General features: G+C 36.1%; 1 long non-coding RNA gene across 1 annotated transcript; it reads left to right on the top strand.

Annotated features, from left to right (window-relative positions):
• The first annotated feature begins 1,645 nt into the window (after nucleotides 1-1,645).
• On the top strand, nucleotides 1,646-5,774 carry LOC147565330 (uncharacterized). The gene is made up of 7 exons (XR_015230168.1): nucleotides 1,646-1,807; nucleotides 2,293-2,433; nucleotides 2,686-2,850; nucleotides 2,931-3,088; nucleotides 4,196-5,089; nucleotides 5,181-5,348; nucleotides 5,495-5,774. It is a non-coding gene; the product is annotated as an uncharacterized LOC147565330 (long non-coding RNA).
• Nucleotides 5,775-10,186: the final 4,412 nt, after the last annotated feature.

Genomic DNA, 10,186 nt, shown 5'->3' with positions numbered 1-10,186 from the left:
TACAAACATAACATAATCGAAGTGAATGAATTAGTAAACAAGGATTTAACATTAACATCATCAATCAGTTATGTAGATCTTAGAGAGAGAAAATCATGATTAATGATGAATATTTGAAAAGATGATACAAAGATGAAATCGATTATAATGAAAATCATAAATATCTTTAAAGATGGTGATGAAAAACATTCAAAAGAAAGATTAAACTTGTTACTTTAACCTCATAAGCAACTGTAAATCTTAACAAAGGTACGAACCTGAATCTGATAAAGCAGATTTCGAGACTCAATAATGGAGGTTGAAAAGAGGATTCGGTTTTAGAGAGAGAACATTAATGATTTCCGTTTTGGAGAAGAGTGAAGATAAAGTTTTTGTTTATATGATCTTGATTGGAGAGAGAAAGTGAGAGATAAAAATGAAAAACGGATATTTGGAGATTTTCAAGGAAAATCAGTTTTTGTTTATATAGAAGGTTAGATTAGGTATTATGATTTAATATAAATGGACTAGATATCTATTTATGTTAATATTTTGGTTTATAAACCTAGTTTAGGATTATTGAGGATTAAATCTGTGTTTAAGTACTGTAGATTTTTGGACCATAAGCCCAAATGTTTTTTTATAGATGAAAAATGATAGCAGATGTTACAAAAATATACCTAAAAAAATATAACCCTTTAAACTCTTGTTTCTAAACCCTAACCTCCATTAACAGAGACTCGTACGATTGTTTGTAGATGAAAATGATCAATGAATGAAGAATGATTATTTACAGATGAAAAATGGTAGAAGATGCTACAAAAATATACCTACTTCAGACCTAAATTTGAACCAATCATTCATCTAAATTCCATCAAAAGATAGAACGAGAGTTGACCCAAAAATAGAAATCATTAATTTAATTTACGTCTAGAGTACACTTTGCCTTGTACGGTTGTACCATCCACTGACATCGCTCTTTACAGATGGATCAGAATAGACTTGTTAGTTTTACTCTATCAAAAGAACCGTAATTCGGAATACATAAAAGTCAATAACGAATTTACAAATATGAGTGTCAGAAATATCATAGGCGACGGTATAGGGCCCGTCACTTTTAATATTGTCACATAATATCAGATCAGGTTGTATCGATCATTCTCTTATTCTTACTACCATAGCTTTACTTCCTAAAGTTCGGGATCCGGCTATCGCTTCTGAGTTTCGCCCAATTTCTCTTTGCAACTCTATTCAAATTCATCACGAAACTCTTAGCGGACAAGATTAGACCGTATCTCGAAGATAGTATTTCTTGGACCCCAAACGCTTTTGTCTTGGGTCGTCAAATCATAGATAATATAGTAATAGCCCAAGAACTTACACACCATGCATAAAGCTAAAGCCAAGAATGAGACTTTTGCTCTGAAGATGGACATGGCGAAAGCCTACGACGGAGTAAGCTGGGACTTCCTAGAGAAAGTCCTTAGGGCTACGGGTTTTAGGGACACTACAAAAAAAAAAAAGGGCTAACTGGTCCCTAATATATTTGAAAGAGGGACTACTTTTTAGTGTTTGTCCCCCTATTAGAATTTCAATAGGGACAAATACATGTTTCTTGGGCTAATCTTTAGTCCGTAGTAGTAATATTTAGAAAATAATTTTGAGTAACCAAGAGGAGAAAAGAGCGCCCAAATTTCAGTTCCCGCATCAAACTAGTCAAACACAAAATGAAATTCTCAAATATTTTCTCTCCACGATTCTTCTGCTTGAGTTTTCTTCTCGTCGTCTTCAGTTTTTTCTCTCCACGATTCTTCACCCTAGTTATTAGGTACTAAATCTATTAAAATTATGTAGGGTTTTGAAGGTCACTAATTGAATAAGCAGTAAAGAAAGAGGGGAATTTATTTAGGGTTCTCTTCGCCAGAAGCAGAAGATGTATTTATGGATCATACCTTAAGAAAGTTTTTAGATTGTTTCAAATATGTTTGTATTTAGTATATTACAAAAAAATATATTCTGTTTTGATTCAATCAAAGTTTGAGTGGAGGTTTACAGTGAGTTGTTTCATCATAAAAATATGTTTGTGTTCACAAAACCTTTTTAATGTCTAACTTGTTTAAGAATGAACTTCCATGTCACATAAAACCCTTTTCATTTATGAATGATTTGTTAAATAGTTCTCAACACACAAAATTAGATTATTCTAACAACTTAGGAGGATCTCTATGAAAAGTTTGATTCTTTTGCTTTCTTATAGGATTTTATCTATATGACTTGTGAGCTTCTTGTCTTATTTTGAAAATCTTTGTGTAGCTGCGATATCGGCCATTTAGCACAATTTTTGCAGGTTTGTGTGATCACCTTGTCGGTCTCTCTCTTGTGGCGTGGTTTTTTTGTTTATCTTCTACTTCTAGGGTTTTTCTGGCGACATCATAGTGCAGTTAGCACCACCAGGTATGTTCTTCCTCTTCTTGTTCAGATAAATTAGGGGTAGGATTTAAAATGTGGATGTGGATGCAAATTAGGTTCAATGAATCTATTAGGTTAATTTGGTAGATGTGGATGCAAATTATCCAAATGATTTCTTTTAGTTTAGCATCCTTTGGCTAGTTCTAATATCTAGAAATCTGATTTCAGTTACATTGGAGAAATCAGATAGGAGAATCATCCAAAAAAATTATCTAAAGGTTTTATTCGGTGTTATAGAAAAGGCACCCTAAAAACTGCTTGGGAGAATCATCCAAGATTGAATCTCGTAAGAGCAAGGACGGGACTTCAAACTTGAAGAAAGAAATGAAAAAAGAACTTAGTAGTACAAAAGCGGAATTAGACGAGATGAGGGCTTATTTTAGGCGGCTTCGCGATGGGGAGGTACATACTTGATAGAATTATGATTCACTATGTAGTTATCATTTCAACTGATATTAATGACCTATGTAATCTTTTTACAGCTAAATGTACTTACGCCCTAGCTTCTCCTTTGAAAGTTCTCGTAACGACCCAAGGTCATCCTCAGATTCTGACTAGCATGAGGTAACCTTCTCTCCATAGTAGCATAATATCTACACAAAATCAGTCAAACTCTTAAAGCTTCTACAAGTTAATCCAGGTTAGGGGTGGGAAACGGGCCGGGCTCGGGTACCCGTGGGTACTAATGTCTCGGGTTCGGGCGTTCCGGGTACCTAGACTTATGGGCTACATAGCTTAGTGAGCGGGCTCGGGCCGGGTAATTTGGAAAATTCTCTGCACAGAGCCCGCCATGGGCACTAGCCCGTCGGTTCCTTGACGGGTTTCGGGCGGGCCGGGTTCGGGCACAAACACTCTAAAAAAATCAAAATTACAAAAAAAAAGAAAGGAAAATGAGTACAAAATACAAACACAGAAATCAGATCTAGAAATTTTATTAAGATCTAAACAAAGCAATATATATAAAGAGAGAGAAAGATCTAGATATTAGATCTAGAAAATACATAAACATTTTTACATAAAGAAAAAGAAAATATAGACACAGATCTAAATTAACATAGACATAAATAAAGATAAACACAAAAGACTTTTTTTTTTTATGAGAAACACACAAAAGACTTACAAAATTTTTATACAAATACCAAAAAGATTGGCAAAATCTCAAGTCTCAACAAACATAAGATAGAGATCTGGAATACAAAAATTTATACAAGTAATAGATCTAAAAGATTAATCTAGAAACTAGAAGAATATACAAGAAATGGAAAAACTTGAAGATCTATTCATCACCATTGCTTCTTCGACGACCAAAAGCAAAGAATAAACCTTTGTTCTACTTTTTCTTCTCTTCCTTCTCAGCTTTTCTCTGTCTCTCTCACTCCCAGTATCTCAATCTCCGTCTCTTTCACTCTCATCTTCTCTCTCCCAGTCCCTCTCTCGGTCTTTCTCTCTCTATCTTTGTGTTTGGCCAGTGAGTTAATAATGAGAAAATTTAGTTTTTATATTGAAAACCTAAGGAAGGGGTGCCTATATCTCGGGCTCTGAAGATGGGTTGTTAAGGCGGGCATTTCAGACGGGTGTAGTGTTCGGGTGAGTTTTTTTTGGGTGGAGCCCAAGCCCGCCCATTATCTAGAGGCGGGCCGGGCGGGTACTACCCGCGTCGGGCTTCGGGCGGGTTTTTTTCTAATCGGTCCCGGGCGTTCCGGACCGGGTTTCGGGCTCTCGGGCTAAATTCCCAGCCTTAATCCAGGTATGCAAAAAGTTCTACTTTTTTACTTCAAAAGTTCATCTTTCTGTATCCTCTTTTTGTCCACTTTGAATCATTCCTTCCTCAACTAGTAACTTTTATAGAAAATTGATTTGAGTTGCAAATTGAGCAATGGGTTTTCATCGAAATATGGTGGTATCCATGAGGTCTAGTCCCACCTTTCATATTGAAAAGAAAGAGTAAGTTGTCTTTCTATCGATATTCATTCATTATCCATGTTTTTGACATAAGTTTTCTGTGTACAGTGTGGACAAAAAGGAAATAGTTGATAGAGTGAAACCCTGATAGTATAAGATATTCTTTGATTCGCCAAGAAGATAGTATAATATTTAGTTTGCTGGAAAGGCTCAACATTGTTATAATCCTGATACATACAACTATGATGCTTTTGACATGAATAGTTTTCATGGTTCTTTGGTTCATATTTAGTTAGGGAAACCAAGGAACTTCACGCACAGGTAAATGAAACCGCTATAGAAAACTTGGAAGGTAAAAGGTTTAGATGTCAATGGGAGACCATTGATGATAAGTGTTATGGCTTCGTTGCGGCGTGAAGTTACTATAACGGGGATATATATATATATATATATATATATATATATATATATATATATGGAATTGATAGGCCATTCAAACTTGAAGCTCGTAGAGAGGTAGGAGTTACTTATGATTTAAGACAAAATACTTGAATACTTGATTAATGTTGCTGGGTTATATGCTGTCATTAAACCATCTAAGTGAGTTTTACTACTATTTTCTATTTTTTGTTTTATGGCTGTGATGACTTATTATTTCCACTACTATTTCTTGCTGCCAGGAAAGCAAAAAAGAAAAATACAATGCTACTGAGTTCTATGCTGCCCTTAAACCATCCAAGTGAGTTATAGTGCATTTACCAATAATATGTATGTTCTTGGATTATGACTGATGACTCATTATTTCTACTGCTAAAAATTCTTACTCTCAGAAGAGAGCTAGTGTCAGTTGATGAACTCCCTGACTTGATTCCGGAATTAAGACCTTACTAGCGTCGTGTTGTTTGTTGGATGGTTCAATGAGAGAGCAGTTTCAAAAAATTATTACAATGGGTGGAGAAAGATGTGGAGCAAAATGATTGTTTTTAATTGTTTGACAAGTATATCTACGTCACTTCTCAAAGTTACATTATTGCGTAGAAAAGTCAATTTTTTGTTTACTTGATTGAATATTCTAGTTAATGATATTCTTTTTTTTCTGTTGAAAGAGAGTTAATTGATATTCTAGTGTCTTTGTTTGTTTCAGTTGGACTAAGCGTTTTTGTTATGGGAAATATATCGATGGCGTTTATGATGGAGATTCAAGCGCGGGTGCACAATTCTGAATGTTTATTTAATATATGTTCCGTAATTAATCTAGCTAGTAGATGGTAGGTTGGCATTAGCTAGAATAGGTATTAGAAAGAGATTGGGTCTTAGAATGACAATATGTATTAGAGTAGCTATTCCTTTTAGTATGAACAATAAATTCTAGTTAATAATTTTGTTTTAAACTTATTTAAAGTGAGTGTGAAATTTGTTTGATATTTTCATGTAGCACGAAATCTATAAATTCAATATATATTTTTGGTAAGAATATATATTATCTTTTGGTATGAACATAATACCTTGATTGTCCTAAATGCAAGTCAAAGAACATTTCTGTCAAATTTACAAGAACAGGTATTAACTGTACTAGAGAGGCAATAGAAAATCTCTGTCGATTTTATAATGACAATTATTAATTATCCCAATAAACAAACAAGAGAATTTTCACCAAATTTGTAGGGACAGATGTAAATTGTCCCAAATGCTAATAGGAGGAAAATCTTGCCAAACTTTCAGGGACAGTTAATCATTGTCACTAATAAATGTTTTTATAGGGACAGTTACAAATCGTCCCAAAAACGTATTGGCACAGATGCTTTCCGTCGCTATAACTGTCCCTTACTATTTGGGACGCCGCTTTCTAGGACAGACAAAGTTTGTCCGCAATACTCTATTGGGGACGGTTTTTTGCATTTTCGGGACGGTTTTATGCCGTCCCTAACAGGCATATTTTTTGTAGTGGGACAATGTGTTAAATTTAATTCCGTCATGTGTTACCACCTTCAGGTTCAATATCCAGATTAATGGGGCCTTATGTGGGGATTTCTATGCCTTGAGGGGTCTGAGACAAGGGTGTCCACTATCACCTTATCTCTTTATCTTGACCTCTCAGTCTTTCTCGCTCCTCATATCTTATTTCAAATCTCAGAATAAGTTCATAGGTTATAAGATCAAACCGTCAAGCCCCTGTATATCTCATCTACTCTTCGTTGACGACTTGATCTTATTTGGTAATACAACTACACAACATTTGAACTCTATTCTTAATTTAATGCACCTCTACTCTTCTTTTTCAGGACAGAGTGTTAAGTTCACCAAATCATTTATTTTCTTTAGCTCTGGAGGGTCTCCTTTAATCATGAATCAACTCAACTCCTCCCTCAAGCTCTAGTCATAAACTCTCATGCTAAATATCTTGGAACTCTAATTTTGAAACTTGGAAACGGAATAGATTCACATCATTGGCTACGAGAGAAATATAACACCTCTCTCTCAGATTGGAAGTCCAAACTAACTTCACAGGCAGGAAGAACGGTAATAATTAAATCGGTATTTAATAGCTATTGTACTTGCCCATTCAGTTTCCAGATTTTGCCTTCACAGATTCTCAAAAAGTTGGAACAAGCCTATAGGAGTTTTTGGTGGGGAGATGCATAGTCAGATCATAAAATACACTTCATCAATTGGGAGATTATATGTAGTCCAAAACAAAATGGTGGTCTAGGAATCAGATCCCTCAAAGAAGGTAATGAAGCTATATTAGCTAAATTAACTTGGAGAATATTAGTGTCCCCTAATGCGACCAGGATGAGACTCCTCAAGTCAAAATATTTTATCAATGACAATTTTTGGACTACACCTGTTAGGCAAGGCTCCTTTCCTTTGTGGAGATCAATGTTAAAAACCAGACCAGTTTTATTCTCAAATGTAGTTTGGCAAGTGGGAGAAGGATCAAGCATAAAGATTATCAGTGATCCTTAGATACCTACCTGAAGGGATTTACACCCTTCTACTAGTGTTTATAGCGGAAATATGACATCTAATGTCTACACTAGTATTCCCAGGATCACATGCAAAACTAGTAATTAATCTAATGGAGATAGTAGATTACCTTAATCGCTTTTCCCTCGAACTAGTTGAATTGATTGAAGAAGACCAAGAGCTTCAAGTGTAGCTCCTCTACTTGGGACACGAGCAATCAATTTGATCTCCCACCTTGTTGTATAGCTAGCACACCAATGGTGGTTGGATAGAAGAACACCTTCTTCTTTGACTAGATTGATAGTTAATGGGAATTAGCTCACTTTCTCCTCTCTACTTGATGTGGTAGAGTAAGAAAGCTTAGAGAGAAATTCCACACCTTATTCTCTGCCCTAAGAGTGTTTATATAGAACCCTAATAAGAATCCACCTCCTTTTAGGTTTCCTAAAACACCCATTAGAATAAGATTTAGGGAAATAGTCGAAAATAGCAACTATTGGTATTTTCTCAATTCCCTAAGGAGATGACGTCCAAACCCAGCCAAAATTGGCAGATTTAATTTTCATAACATAAGGAAACGTCCCTCCAAAAATCAGCCCAATCCGAGCCCTAAAAGTGCCCGAATCGGCCTAGGCCCAAAAACCCTGTTTTTGGCCTTTTTGTACTATCTTTGCCTAATTCCTTTTTAGGCCTATGAGATATGTTTATGGGACACTCCCATGATTATATCTCACTCCCACTAGTCATATCCTAGATCAATTTGACACTCTTATGTGTAACCCGTTGTAGGATCCGATCGAAGTTAGCCGCGAATTACTTCGTAATTCGACGATCGTAGTTGGTCTCTAGCTACAACTCTACGATCCCTAAATCAATCGGACTTGATGATCTTCCACATCAATTATCCTATCCGACATATTGCTCGCATTGCCATCTTGGTCGAAGGACATCTCCTTCAACTCCTTCAGACTCCCACTTGGACTTAGAACAAGTGCAATGCCTCGATTCCCGTGTCAATTTAGTATCCCATCTGATACGTCACGTCATTCAGACTTTCTTGATATCCGAGTACAACTGTAAAAGACAAACGATTAACTTTTAATCCGTTTGAGCGCGGCCACGCATTTTCAGTTGCTACTCATCAAGTGGCCTTGAGACACTTTGTACCTAATGTGATTAGGGTGACACAATCCATTCTTGCGCTCCCACTTAACTTCATGTCTATCCTGTCCTTCCCAGTATCCGTCTTTATAACCTCCTTTTACGGCGCGGCGTTTAACGGAACCAAAGTCGGGCATTCCTTACATAAGATGAGTGGAGCACTCATGTTTTGAGGAATCTCTCCAATTGTCTTTATGAGAAGTATTGACGTTCATCACGAGTGATGTACTTCTCATTTGAGGGTTATCCAGTGTATAAACCTTTTACACACCCACGTAGTCGAATAGAATATACCATTCCTATAGCCCATGAAACTGCGCTATCCCATCGACTCCCGTACTAGTCTTCGTGAGTCATTGTTGTCCATGCAATGACCTGGACCAGGGATTCGATAATAAATATTCCAAGTTCACTTAATAGGGTTTCATTCATCAGATCACGTATCTGACAAACCTATTCGGAATGTTTTATCATCAATGGACTGTCGTTTAAATACTAAACCAAATTTAGACGACTGGTGAAATAACTCTATTATTTCTGATAACGAGAGTTGTAAATCTGAGCCTCTTCCGTAAAACTCCTTTTACCCACTCAATTTTACTTGTCGAGGTTTAAAATTATACCTCATGCCTTAGACTGTGTATGAATCTCATACTATGTCTTAGGTGACAGTTTAGTTTGACTACCGTGGTAGTCGGTTTTAAACTTTGCTTATTATCAATTAATTTGAAGATTGCTATCTTCAACTTTGATAATATCTAGTAATCTTTACTAGAGTTAAGGCCTTTAATTCTTTGTGTAGTATTTGCAACAGTTTCCGGCTTAAACACTTTTAGCCTACTTTCCTTCCATGTCTGAAAGTTTGCTACGATGACATGTTCAACTTTTGTACTACTTTATCCTTAAGCCTTCTAGGATATTCAAAGTAGTGTCTTCGGTTTTCTAATCCGAATTTGGATATCTAAATGCTATTCATGTCCAACATGATTGACTTTATGTTTTCGAACATAAATGTCTCTCTCATGCGTGCTAGCTCATCGGTGTCTTTTCAGACTCCGAGTTTTGCAACGCCCTCTGTCATGAGTTTTTGGGTCGAAATTCTTTTAGACTTTCCGAGTCTTAGATTTTCTGTTTCGGATCTCAAGCATCTCAGCGTACTGAGTCTCTCTAATTCTATCATCCTTTTGATCTATGCTTATAGATCTTCAGATGCCCAAAATGGCATTTTATCCTTTTGTGTGTGGTCCTTTATTGAGTCAGTTCGTTACTGTTATACAACATCTTATGTCGTACTCAATCTTTTGTATGTACTCAGCATACGGACCTGGAAGGTTTGTTTCTCCCACTTACCTTCTTGAAACTCGTGATTCAAGATTTTCTTCATTCCTCAGGAATCAAACTTCTTTGATTTCCTTTTTGAATCGAAGATTCTAACTCTTGCGTGCTTTTAATCCGTCGATAGATTTCTGAAGCATGCTTATGGACATTACTTGATTGGAAGAATCTTATTCTTCTTGTTTAGTTTCGGGAAACATGAATGTTTCCATCCTTCTCAGTTTTCTATTTTGGAAAACCAATTTAGGTCTTCTGTTGACTTAAATTATCAAGCTTCATGTCTTGACCAGATATGGATTCCACGATGATTTTGGCTTCTAGCCAAAATCTAGAGTCAGTTTCCGTTTCTGCGCAGGTCTTTTATCTCTTCAGA

This window comes from Eschscholzia californica, unplaced genomic scaffold, assembly GCF_041429995.1.
Source record: "Eschscholzia californica isolate CP2 unplaced genomic scaffold, dmEscCali1.0.p SCAF_1, whole genome shotgun sequence".
Classification (NCBI taxonomy): domain Eukaryota; kingdom Viridiplantae; phylum Streptophyta; class Magnoliopsida; order Ranunculales; family Papaveraceae; genus Eschscholzia; species Eschscholzia californica.
This window is presented reverse-complemented; position numbering and strand designations above follow the sequence as displayed.